The sequence below is a fragment of the Scyliorhinus torazame genome, chromosome 2, assembly GCF_047496885.1.
Source record: "Scyliorhinus torazame isolate Kashiwa2021f chromosome 2, sScyTor2.1, whole genome shotgun sequence".
NCBI lineage: Eukaryota > Metazoa > Chordata > Chondrichthyes > Carcharhiniformes > Scyliorhinidae > Scyliorhinus > Scyliorhinus torazame.
The window spans coordinates 348,631,644-348,644,652 of NC_092708.1; the positions used below are offsets into that span (position 1 = coordinate 348,631,644).

At 48.5% G+C, this 13,009-nt stretch overlaps 1 protein-coding gene and 1 long non-coding RNA gene across 4 annotated transcripts in view; one reads left to right on the forward strand and one right to left on the reverse strand.

Annotated features, from left to right (window-relative positions):
• Positions 1–13,009, forward strand: part of mdga2a (MAM domain containing glycosylphosphatidylinositol anchor 2a) — a 1,293,828-nt gene that overhangs the window by 672,846 nt on the left and 607,973 nt on the right. The window lies entirely within an intron of this gene.
• Positions 2,113–13,009, reverse strand: part of LOC140403261 (uncharacterized) — a 106,369-nt gene continuing 95,472 nt past the window's right edge. For both annotated transcript variants that reach the window (XR_011938270.1, XR_011938271.1), the window contains exon 3: positions 2,113–3,626. This is a non-coding gene — a long non-coding RNA (uncharacterized lncRNA). The remainder of the gene's footprint in view (positions 3,627–13,009) is intronic.

Genomic DNA, 13,009 nt, shown 5'->3' on the forward strand with positions numbered 1-13,009 from the left:
GGAGCAATCATGGATGGTATTGAGCTTCCTCTTGGAGCTGCACTCATCCAGGCAAATGGAGAGTATTCCATCACACTCCTGAGTTGTGCCTTGTAAATGGTAGAAAGGTTTTGGGAAGTCAAGAAGTGAGTTACTCACTGCAGTATTTTAATGTTACCATCATATTATTACTTATTTTTAAGTCTTTGGCGCCACTCTGAAATCAGGGGCGAAATTCTCCGGAAACGGTGCGATGTCCGCCGACTGGCGCCCAAAACGGCACAAATCAGTCGGGCATCGCGCCGCCCCAAAGGTGCGGAATGCTCCGCATCTTTGGGGGCCGAGCCCCAACCTTAAGGGGCTAGTTCGGCGCCGGACGAATTTCCGCCCCGCCAGCTGGCGGAAAAGGCCTTTGGTGCCCCGCCAGCTGGCGAGGAAATGACATCTCAGGGCGGCGCATGCGCGGGAGCGTTAGCGGCTGCTGACGGTATTCCTGCGCATGCGCAGTGGAGGGTGTCTCTTCTGCCTCCACCATGGTGGAGACCGTGGCGGAGGCGGAAGGGAAAGAGTGCCCCCACGGCACAGGCCCGCTCGCGGATCGGTGGGCCACGATCGTGGGCCAGGCCACCGTGGGGGCACCCCCCGGGGCCAGATCGCCCCGCGCCCCCCACAGGACCCCGGAGCCCGCCCGCGCCGCCTTGTCCTGCCGGTAAGGTAGGTGGTTTAATCTATGCCGGCGGAACAGGCATTTTAGCGGCGGGACGTCGGCCCATCCGGGCCGGAGAATCGAGCGGGGGGACCCGCCAACCGGCGTGGCGCGATTCCCGCCCCCGCCGAATATCCGGTGCCGGAGACTTCGGCAACTGGCGGGAGCGGGATTCACGCCAGCCCCCGGCGATTCTCCGACCCGGCGGGGGGTCGGAGAATCTCGCCCCTGAAGTCAGAAATAATCAGATTTCCTGTGGCAGAAAGTTAAGGTTAATTTTTCGCATTTTAAAACAGTTTGATAAAATCAAAATACCGTACCCACTGCAATCAACAACATTATCCTCTTCCAAGACCTTCAAATGGGGATTAATTCCCACTGAAGGATCTGCGGACGGGTGGGAAGACAGTCCACAAGCTGCCCTGCCACAGACTTGATTAGGGCTGACGTAGGAAGGTGGTGTGGTCTCCACCCATCCTATTAATTGTCCTCTTGGCTGAAAAACTGCTTCAGGGAAGGGAATTAATTCTGCCCAAGAGAATAGTCAATTTGACCTTCATGGTGGGAAGGCTTTAGGTGATTATGGGTGTCCATTAATGCCCCGTCCAGCAGAGAATTTGATGGCTGGAGTATTTTATTGGGTGGGAGGGTACAGGGGGACCCCGCACCTTCCTGCCTCTGCTCGGTTAAGTCCAGGGCAGGAAGGCTTCTGGGCATGCTTCCCACACAGGGGTTAGCGGAGGCCCCAAATTGGGAATGAATGCCACTTTAATGCTTCATCATGGCACTGCTTATGTTCAATAAGTGGCAGCCACCTGGGAGTCCAGAACGGAAATCCTATTTATTTTGTGGTTGTGGGCCTTCGGAGGATTGGGGGGTCGCCCTCATTGTCACACACTTAACAAGGGACCCAGCATTAGGAAGGGGAACAATACTGAAAACTAGCTCCCTGCTCTTTCCAACGATCTCCCTCTCCCTGCTGCAACTCCCATGCCACAATACCCATGCTACCCTTACTCATCTTTGGATTAAGGTTCCTCATCGATCCTGGGTCTCTGGTCGATGCATTACCAGCCATTGGCACTGCTCCTTGTGGTGCTGATGGCAATGCCAGCCTCCGGTTAACATCCATTGTGGAGCCAGACTTCCACCCCATTCCTGAGATGCTCCATTATGGGACATTCTCCAATTGACCGACTTAACCCTACAGCAATGTCTCCTTCCTTGATGGACATGTTGCTAAATGTTGCTCTCTTTCGTTGGCTCTGAATATGGCGGTCAATATGGTTGCCTTCCTAAATTCTAATTACGTTTGTTCTAGAGTCGCCAGGTATCTTTCGATACCGCCACAAGGTTCAAACCGAATACTGATCAAAGACTCGATGCACCAGTTAGTTAGTTCAAAGTCAAATGCTTATTTATTTACACACACAGTTAAATATACTCCTGCACAAAACCCTACAGACTAAAGTATCTCTACTGCTAAAGCCTATACTTAGCTTCGGGCGCCCACTCAGTCAGAGGAACAATGGCCATTGTTCCGTTCTGAGGCTGTTGGGGTGGAACTGGTATGGGATAAGAGCCAAGGTCATTTGTCTGGTATCGAGCGTTGACCTTGGACTTACTTGCTTCTGGTGCAGCTGGTGGACAGGTCTCTCCTTGGTGAGAGCTGGGTCCAAGAGAACAATTCTCTCTTGGGGGCTCCTACTTATATGCAAAGAGGCTTTGCGCTCTTTTGGGTGGGCTTTGAACTTGGCCCCAATCAATTGGGCCATTTCTTGATCATTCATATTGATCTCATCCAATAAAGGGGTGGGTGTCCTGATGGCTGGGCGTGTCCTAGGTGGCTGTTGGCCTGCTTTGTTCTGGTCTCCTCTGGCGCTGGGGTGTCTGCCTTAGTATCGGTTACTCAAGTGTTACTCTTTTGTTCCTGGACATGGGCCATTAGTATGCTAATGGGCCTACAGTTTTGGTCTTGTCTGGGAGCTGCGGCTCCAATATGCAGACAAACTCTGAACCTGCTTGTTTTCTCAGTATTGTCCATTTTCCCTGCAATCTTTGCAAAGTGTCCATTTTGTAATCGGGAAGTGGCCATCCCAGATGGCTACACTCCCTCCTTGTGATCCTCAACGCGAAGGATCACATTACCGCGTCGTCTTCATTCTCTGACCAAGCGGGGCACCCATAAGCACTTCACGGGCTCTACACTGCCTTATCCTATGAATCACAATTTTTACCTAAAATCATTTTACATACATACATCATTATAAAACTCTGCGGGGCGCTATGACATTCAGGCATGCATTACAAAAAAATAAAAAAACTGGAACCTCTAACTATCCTCAATAACCTATCCTCACTCAAACAATCAACAATAATCTACACTTTAAACTGTACAAATAGCAGCAACACAAGTTTCTCTGGCTTGGCAGTCAAGCACAGACGTTTACATTGCTTTATTGAACAAACAAAACACACACAAAGAAAAAACAGATGCACTTTAATTCACTCAAGGGGTTGGGGGGTTTGGCGAAGTCCAAAAATAGGGGACCTAAACTTGTAACCGGGGTGCGAGAGCAGGAGGCTCTCCTTCGCCATTTCCTGAGTCTAAGTGTCTGCACAATACTGCAGAGTATCGCCAGTATTAAGAGTGATTCTACTATGTAAGATAGTGAATACCAGGTTATAAACTTGTCACACCAGGTCGGGGTGTCGGTAACTATCTCGGGGTTAACTATCTCGGGGTTAACTATCTCGGGGTACAGTGTATGGCAGGGGTGGGAATCATTCCCGGCCTGTGTGGTAGGGGCCAGGGGGCTAGCGTCCGCGCGCAACTGAAGGGATCCCGCTAAGATCCAGGTGAAAAACATGAAGGTTGTCTTCATCTTTCCTTCTTTCTGTCTTCTTTTTCTTCCTCTGGGGTTCCTGAGGTTCCGGAGTTCTGTGGACACAAGCATATTATCTGTTATCATCTTGCTTAAGATCTTGTATGTCTGTCTGTCTGTCCTTTGTGGCCAATTACCCATTATGATTTGTCACCACCTGTGACTCCCTCTTTTTTTAAAAACCAAATATTTGGACAAGATAGCCGAGAAAAATACTGACACAGTGCGAGCCATCTCGCAGCCTGTGCGATCTACCATCCTAGTGTTTGAGGATGTAAATAGCATACGGAAGCAACCTAAGGGTCGCCAGAAACAAACAAAAGAATTTCAAACTGTAAGTGCCAAAATGGGATGCGTATGGGCCGCGGCGGCTGAGAATGTGTGGAATTCCCCGGGTAGGACGGTGATCAGTGCCATTTGTGCTCGACCCGAGCATAGCTGACCAGAGGGGGGTCCTCAGGCAGGGCGGGGACCAGTGCCGTTTCTCCACTGCCTGAACGACCGGCAAGAACGGGTGAGAATGTGGTCGTCGTTGGGGCTGCCTCTCGTGATCGAATCAGAAGAGTAGCTATGAGTGGTGTCTGTCGACAAACTAGTTCCTCTGAACAGTTGTCTGTTGACAAACCTGTTCCATTAACAGCCATTGGGCGTCAAAAGGGTAGTGGCGTGGGGCCATGAAAACTTTTAAATTCAGAAACAACATTTAACATGTACATTAAACGAACAAACATACAACAAACATGGTGCAGGTTCCATCAAAAATAACACCATATCTCTCCAGCGGTTCCTTTTTGCCATCATGTGGACACCTCATTGCTCAGTAGCGAACAGAGTCGCAAAGGGATTCGTTTAGTGGGAGTCAGACTCTATGTCATCATCTTCTCCCGGCTGCCATACTCTCGTCTGGAGTAGTTTGGCTAAAGCTGCTTGGTGCGAATTGGGGTCCATCTCATCATTCCAGATGAGCCTGAAGGAATTGTCTCGGTGCCAGAATCGTGTGTCGAGGTTGGAGCTACTAGGTTTTAATCCGTAATCGTCGGGCGGTGGGTCTGGGTCAGGGGCCTTGATGTACGTAATTTCGAAGGGGTCACTGGAATCATGTTCGGATTCGCTGGGAGTGGGGCCTGGTTCAGGGGTATAATCATAACGTGGTGTGCTGTGGCTGTCGTCATTGCTATCTCTATAACTGTCGCTGTCGCTACTGGTTGAAGGAAGGGAGAGCGGAGTCGTGCCTCTGGGGGTAGAGTTGAAGATGTGTCTGAGGACGGGCTGGACTGGCTGGGGGAGGGTAGGAGTGCGTCATCTGTGGGCGGGGTGTGCTCGTCTGATGCTGCGAGCGAGATGTGGTGAGCATGGTTGTTCTGCGAGCCATAAGCCTTCAGCTGGTTTATGTGAAACCACGCAGACTTGCCGTTGGGATATGTGATCTTGTATAGCGAGGGGCTGACTTTGTCCGGAATGGAGTACGGTCCGGAAAACGTGGGGGAAAGGAATGAACTGAGGTTGTATAGGGAAAGCGTCACTTGCTGCCCTACTACAAACTCGGTGGCGTATACCGTTTTATCGAAACAAGCCTTGCTTTGTTTCCTCCTGGTCCCAAGTCTCACAGCTGCTGCGAGCTGGGCTGCCTTTATGTTCTCAATAAGCTGCTGTACAGCATTTTCATGTGTGAAGGCGGGGCTGGCCAAAACCAGTCCTAATAAATACTCTGTCCCTTTCATGGGGCGTCCGGTCATGAGTGTGGGGGGTGTATCTTGTGGACGTGGATACCGTGTTTAATAAGAACATTAAAGCAAATGGGAGAACTGAATCCCAGGTGCTGTTGTTCTGTTGCACCATTTTTCTGAGGGTGGCTTTTAAAGTCCTGTTCATCCTCTCTACAATGCCGCTTGACTGGGGGTGGTATGCTATGTGAAACTTCTGCCTAATTCCGAAAATTGTGAGGACGTTTTTCATTACTCGTCCTGTGAAATGGGAACCTTGTTCAGACTCTATACTGCGTGGGAGGCCCCATCTTGTGAAGATGTGCTGTGTTAGGATTTTAGCTGTCGTTCTGGCCGTATTCGTTCTGGATGGAAAAGCTTCCACCCATTTTATGAAGGTGTCGATGACCACCAGCACAAATTAAAACCATTTCTGCAGGCGGGTAGGGGTCCTATGTATTCTATCTGCAAATTCGTCCAGGGGCCATTAACGGGGCGGGTGTGACTAAGCTGAGCCTTTCTTGCATATCTGTCCGAATTGTACTGGGCACAGATCAAGCAATTTTCAATGTAGTGAGTTACATCGGCTTTTAAATCAGGCCACCAGCAGAAAGGTCTGAGGTGGGTTAGGGTGGGTTCAATGCCTTGGTGTCCATGATTGTCATGGAACTGATAAATAATCTGGTTCCTGTCCTGGCTGGGAACTACATAAATGCCGTCTTTCAAAATCACACCGTCATGTGTGGTTATTGCGTTCTTAAACTTATCGTATGGGGCTGGGAAGGTTCCTTTTGAAACTTCCCTGAGTTTTCATCGACTTTTTGGGCTTTCGCTAGATCCTGAATGTTGGTCTGTGAGACCTGAACCGCGTGTACTAGGGCGCTCTCGGGGGGGGGGTTCCAAAAGTAACCATGTCTGGAACCTGCCTTCGCTAAGGCGTCTGCTTTAACGTTACCGGGGGGGGAAGAACGGTGATGACTGCGAACTTTAATAATGCCGTATTTCCAATCTTTAGCTGTCTCTAGGATATGTTGGAGTAATGGGGCTGAGGGTAGGGGCTTTCCACCTGCGGAAACAAATCCTCTAGTTTTCCACAGGGGTAGGAATGCTGTTAAACTATTACAGACATATAAACTGTCCGAATATATGTCTGCTGGGGTCGGAAACGAGTCGGGTGGTCTACAATATACGCATTGGCTGCCAGTTCTGCTGCCTGCGAGCCTAGATGGCCTGGCAACTTTAATGAAATCTCTTCAAGGGCGCGTCTCTACATAAATGTCGTAACCGGTGATTCTCTTTCCGTTCAAAACTGTGGAGGAGCCATCCTCATAAATTTTCAGGGGCGCGCACGTATCTGTGGGCTGGGGTCTCTGGGGTGTATTTCCTGCTTTCCTGGGAGCTGACTTAGGTATAAATGGCCTGTGTTATGTTTTGTGGTGATGATCTCACACTCATGTGGAGTACCTGCATATTGCAAATTATCGGCTCGGAAAGTGTGGGTCTTGGTTCTTTTAACTGTAATGTCCCGTCCCTGTAAAAGAAGGGTCCAATGGGCTGCGCGGATTTGGCTGACGGTGCCATCTTTATGTCGACCGTTTAATAATAGCTGTGTTGGGGTGTGTTCAGTGAGAATGGTGATGGGGTTAAGTCCTGTAATGTAGGCGAAGTACTGTACTGCCCAAAAAACTGCGAGCAGGTGCCTTTCGCAGGCAGAAAATCCTTGCTTGACAGTATCTAACATGCATGAGGCGTATGCCACGGGGCGTAATTGGTCATGGCAGAAGGCATTTGATAAAGTGTCACACAATAGGCTTGCGAGCAAAGTTAGAGCTCATAGAATAAAGAGACTGTAGCAACATAGATAGTGGAAAACTGACTGAGTGACAGAAACAGAGATGAAAAACTGAGTGACAGAAACAGAGTGTAATGGTAAATAGATTTTTCTGGACTAGAGGAAGGTTTCAGGTAGAGTCCCTCGGGAGTCAATTTTGGGACCCTTGCTCTTTCCCATATATAGTAATGACCATGATTTGTATACATGACATAATTTCAAAATTTCTGGATTATGGTTGGCACGGTAGCATAATGGTTAGCACTGTTGCTTCACAGCGCCAAGGACCCAGGTTTGATTTCCGGCTTGGGTCACTGACTGTGCGGAGACAAGATAAACTAAAAGAGGATTTGTTAAGGGTAAATTGTTGATAACAGCAATGCTTTTATGCCACACAATAGACTTGCGAGTAAAGTTAGCACTCATGTAGAAAAGTGACGAGCAACATAGATACATAATTGACTGAGTGATAGGAAACAGAGTAAGTGCAGGAGCATTTGGTCCTGGGTGTATATATGCATAAAACATTGAAGTGGCAGGTTGAGACAGCGTTTAATAAAGCATAAACCATCCTAGGCTTTATTCATAGGGATATTTAGTACAAAAGGAAGTAAGTTATGTTAAACCTGTATAGAACGCTGGAGCATTACATAATTTCTGAGCACTACCCTTTAGGAAAGATGGAAGACATTAGAAAAGATTCATGAGAATGGTCCTGTGGGTGAGGAATTTCAGTGACATAGATACATTGGAGAAGTTGGGACTGTTTTCCTTAGAGAAAGCTGAAAGGAGATTAGCTAGAGGTGTATAAAATTGTGAGAGGCCTGGACAGTGGAGATAGGGAGAAAATGTTCCCATTGGTGAGAGGGTCGAGAGCAAGCGGATACAGATTCAGAGCAGTGAGCAAAAGCAATGGCTACATGAGGAGAAATGTTATCACACAGCGAGTGGTTAGGATCTGGAATGCATGACCGAGACTAGTTCAGTCGAGGCATTCAAGAGGGAATTAGATTATCATCTGAAAAAGGAAGAAAGTGCAGTAAAACAAGAAGAAGGCGGGTGACTGCACAAGATGAAATGCTCCCATGGGAAGCCAGCACAGACACAGTGGGCAGAACAGGCGTCTCCTGTGCTCCAATAATTGTGTGTGTTATTCTGTGTACATACTCATCGGAACAAAAAAATAAATCCTTTTCTGGTCTTAATACATTCAATATTCAGGTATTTAAAACCTTCCATTAGCACTATAATCTGTTGCCAAATTTACTCCTCTATCTCCTTGCCACTATTTGGTGATGTATAAAATAAATCATACAGCATAAAAACTCCTTTTGTTTCTTAGCTTCAATCAAATGGATTTTCTCTTGGCCCCTGAAGGACATTCGCAATTTTTAGCACTGAAATATTTTCTTAAATCAAAATTGATGTTCCTCTTTTTTCCCTTTCTGATCTTTCCTGAATACCTTATACCCAAGACTGTTAAGATTCCAGTACTTCTCTTTTCTGGACCATATCGCAGTCACAAACACTACATCATATTCCATGTGGCCATTTGCACTTGCAGCTCAGTAACCCTATTAACCACACTTTGCACATTTACACACAGAATTTAACCCCCCCTCCCTCCATTTGGCGTGTTCGGTGGAAGGAGCATTTATTAGGACGGGAGGGAGGATGGCACATGGGACCCGACTGCCTTCCTGCCTCTGCCCATTCAATACAGCAATTACTGCCACCTTCAACCTTGTTGGAGTTGCTTGTCGGATTTCAGGGTGCACTCAGTGTCTGATTGAGGACCGGAGTATCAGGAAGGATGGGCTGCTGATAACCACACCCCTGCCTTTGTTACCGTCCCCTCCCCTGCGACCCCCACCACACCTTCCACCGTCACCCACCTGTGCTTGGATTCTTCAGCAACCCTGGGCCTCAGGAGGTGTAGTACTGGCAGAAGACACAGCCACCCTTGTGGCAATACTGAGCAATGAAGAAATGCCAGTCTCTCGGCGAAAACAGCGCGAGCAGAGAGAGAGCCGGGACAGCGAAAACAGCGCGGGAGGAGAGAGCCGGGAGATTTAAAAAGCGCGGGAGGAGAGAGCCTGGACAGCGAAAACAGCGCGGGAGGAGAGAGCCGGGAGATTTAAAAAGCGCGGGAGGAGAGAGCCCGGACAGCGAAAACAGCGCGAGCGGGGAGCGAGCCGGGACCGCGAAAACAGCGCGGGAGGAGAGAGCCGGGAAATTTAAAAAGCGCGGGAGGAGAGAGCCCGGACAGCGAAAACAGCGCGAGCGGAGAGAGAGCCGGGGCAGCGAAAACAGCGCGGAAGGAGAGAGCCGGGAGATTTTAAAAGCGCGGGTGGAGAGAGCCCGGACAGCGAAAACAGCCCGAGCGGAGAGAGAGCCGGGACAGCGAAAACAGTGCGGGAGGAGAGAGCCGGGAGATTTAAAAAGCGCGGGAGGAGAGAGCCCGGACAGCGAAAACAGCGGGAGGAGAGAGCCGGGAGATTTTAAAAGCGCGGGAGGAGAGAGCCGGGACAGCGAAAACAGCGCGGGAGGAGAGAGCCGGGAGATTTTAAAAGCGCGGGAGGAGAGAGCCGGGACAGTGCTGGGAGAGGTGAGTGCACAAAAGGTGTGGCAGGAGTGCCTTTAGTCATGGAGTGCTGATTGGAACAGAGTGCAGCTGAGTTTAGGTGAGTGACTGAGTGCTGATTGCAACAGAGTGCATCTGAGTTTAGGTGAGTGACTGAGTGCTGATTGGAACAGAGTGCATCTGAGTTTAGGTGAGTGACTGAGTTCGGGCGAGTGGCTGTGTTTTTGTTGGTGTTCGGGTTTATCCTTGAGGTTCTATAAAAACATTTTTAAAAAATTATTTAAATAAATTAACTCATTGAATATGGCTGGACAGGTGATGTGCTGTTGCTGTATGATGATGGAACTGGTGGATCCCATTGAGACCGTCAGTGACCACATCTGCAGCAAGTGTTGGCTGCTCGAGGAACTTCGGCTCAGAATTGATGAGCTGGAGACCGAGCTGCACACACTGCGGCACATCAGGGAGGGGGAAAATTACCTGGACGCTTTGTTTCAGGAGGCAGTCACACCCAGTAGAATAAGTTCTGTTAATTCGGACAGTGGTCAGGGACAGAGTGGTGTGACTGCAAGGGAGGCAGGTAGGGGGATCCTGAGTTTAGGAGTTGAGGAGCCTCAGCCCTTGACCTTGTCCAACAGGTATGAGGTACTTGCTCCCTGTGCGGATGAGGAAGAGGGCTGTAGGGAGGATGCGTTGACTGACCACTGCACCGTGGTACAGGAAGCCATTCAAGAGGGGGGAGCAAAAAGACAAGTGGTAGTTGTAGGGGATTCTATAATTAGGGGGATTGATGGCATCCTTTGTAAGCCAGATCGAGAGTCCCGCATGGTATGTTGCCTGCCCGGTGCCAGGGTGAGGGACATCTCTGATCGGCTTGAAAAGATTTTGGAGAGGGAGGGGGAGGATCCAGTTGTTGTGGTCCACGTTGGGACTAACAACATAGGTAAGACTAGGAAAGAGGACCTGTTTGGGGATTATCAAACACTAGGGACTAAATTAAAGAACAGGTCCTCCAGGGTTATACTCTCTGGATTACTACCCGAGCCACGTGCCAAATGACATAGGGTTGAGAAAATTAGGGAAGTTAACACGCGGCTAAAGGAGTGGTGCGGGAAAGAGGGATTCCATTTCATGGGGCATTGGCATCAGTACTGGGGCAGGAGGGACCTGTACCGTTGGGACGGTCTTCACCTGAACCATTCTGGGACCAGTGTTATCGCGAATAGGATAAATAGGTTGGTCACAAGGACTTTAAACTAGCAAGTTGGGGGGAAGGGAAGTGTAAAGTTATGGACAGTATAATGGTTAATGGAGATCAAGGCAGCAGGTTATGTGACAGGTTATTATGTAGAGATATGGGTTCAAAGACAAGGAAAATTAGGAGAAAGGGTAAGAGGAAGAATAAATTGCGAAAAGTAACTGATCAAGGTATTAGGATTCATAACAAAGACATAAAAAACAGCATAAGTGTACTTTACCTGAATGCTCGTAGTATACGAAATAAGGTAAAAGAGTTGATGGCGCAAATCATCATGAATGACTATGATTTAGTGGCCATTACTGAAACATGGTTAACAGATGGTCACGACTGGGAGTTAAATATCCAAGGGTATCAGACTATACGAAAGGATAGAATGGACGGTAAGGGCGCTGGTGTAGCTTTGTTGTTTAAGGATGGCATCCGGGCAATAGTAAGGGATGATATTGGTGCTATGATGGACAAGGTTGAATCAATTTGGGTGGAAATCAGGAATAGTAAGGCAAAAGGTCACTGATAGGAGTAGTCTATAGGCCACCAAATAGTAACAGGATGGTAGGGCAGCCAATAAGCAAAGAAATAACGGATGCATGTAGAAATGGTACAGCGGTTATCATGGGAGATTTTAATCTGCATATCGATTGGTTTAACCAGGTTGGTAAAGGCAGCCTTGAGGAGGAGTTTATAGAATGTGCCCGGGATAATTTCCTGGAACAGTATGTAATGGAACCTACAATGAACAAGCGGTCCTAGATCTGGTCCTGTGTAATGAGGCAGGATTGATTAATGATCTCATAGTTCGGGATCCTCTTGGAAGGAGCGACCACAATATGGTGGAATTTAAAATACAGTTGGAGGATGACAAGGTAAAATCAAACACTAGTGTTTTGTGCTTAAACAAAGGCGATTACAATGGGATGAGAGAAGAACTAGCTAAGGTAGACTGGGAGCAAAGACTTCATGGTGAAGCAGCTGAGGAACAGTGGAGAACCTTCCGAGCGATCTTTCACAGTGTTCAGAAAAGGTTCATACCGACAAAAAAGAAAGACGGTCGAAAGGGGAAAAATCGACCGTGGCTATCTAAGGAGATGAGGGAGAGTATCAAATTGAAGGAAAAAACATACAAAGTGGCAAAATTTAGTGGGAGACTAGAGGACTGGGAAGTCTTTAGGGGACAACAGAAAGCTACTAAAAAAATCCATAAAGAAGAGTAAGGTAGACTATGAAAGTAAACTGGCTCAGAACATAAAAGCAGATCGTAAAAGCTTCTACAAATATATAAGACAAAAAAGAGTGGCTAAGGTAAATATTGGTCCTTTGGAAGATGAGAAGGGAGATTTAATAATAGGAGACGGGGAAATGGCTGAGGAGCTGAACAGGTTTTTTGGGTCAGTCTTCACAGTGGAGGACACAAATAACATGCCAGTGACTGATGGAAATAAAGATGGGCGAAATTCTCCGGAAACTGGCGCCCAATACGGCGCAAATCAGTCGGGCATCACGCCGCCCTAAAGGTGCAGAATGCTCCGCATCTTTGGGGGCCGAGCCCCAACCTTAAGGGGCTAGGTCGGTGCCGGATGAATTTCCGCCCCGCCAGCTGGCGGAAAAGGCCTTTGGTTCCCCGCCAGCTGGCGCGGAAAAGACATCTCTGGGCGGCGCATGCGCGGGAGCGTCAGCGGCCGCTGACGGCATTCCCGCGCATGCGCAGTGGAGGGAGTCTCTTCTGCCTTCGCCATGGAGGAGACCGTGTTAAAAGAGATGGCTAGGGAAATTGTAAACGCACTAGTGATAATTTATCAAAATTCACTCGACTCTGGGGTGGTCCCAGAGGATTGGAAAGTAGCAAACGTGACACCACTGTTTAAAAAAGGAGGTCGGCAGAAAGCGGGTAATTATAGGCCGGTAAGCTTAACTTCGGTTGTAGGGAAAATGCTGGAATCTAGCATTAATGAGGAAATAGCGGGGCACCTGGAGGGAAATTGTCCCATTGGGCAGACGCAGCATGGGTTCACAAAGGGTAGGTCGTGTCTGACTAATTTGGTAGAATTTTTTGAGGACGTTAC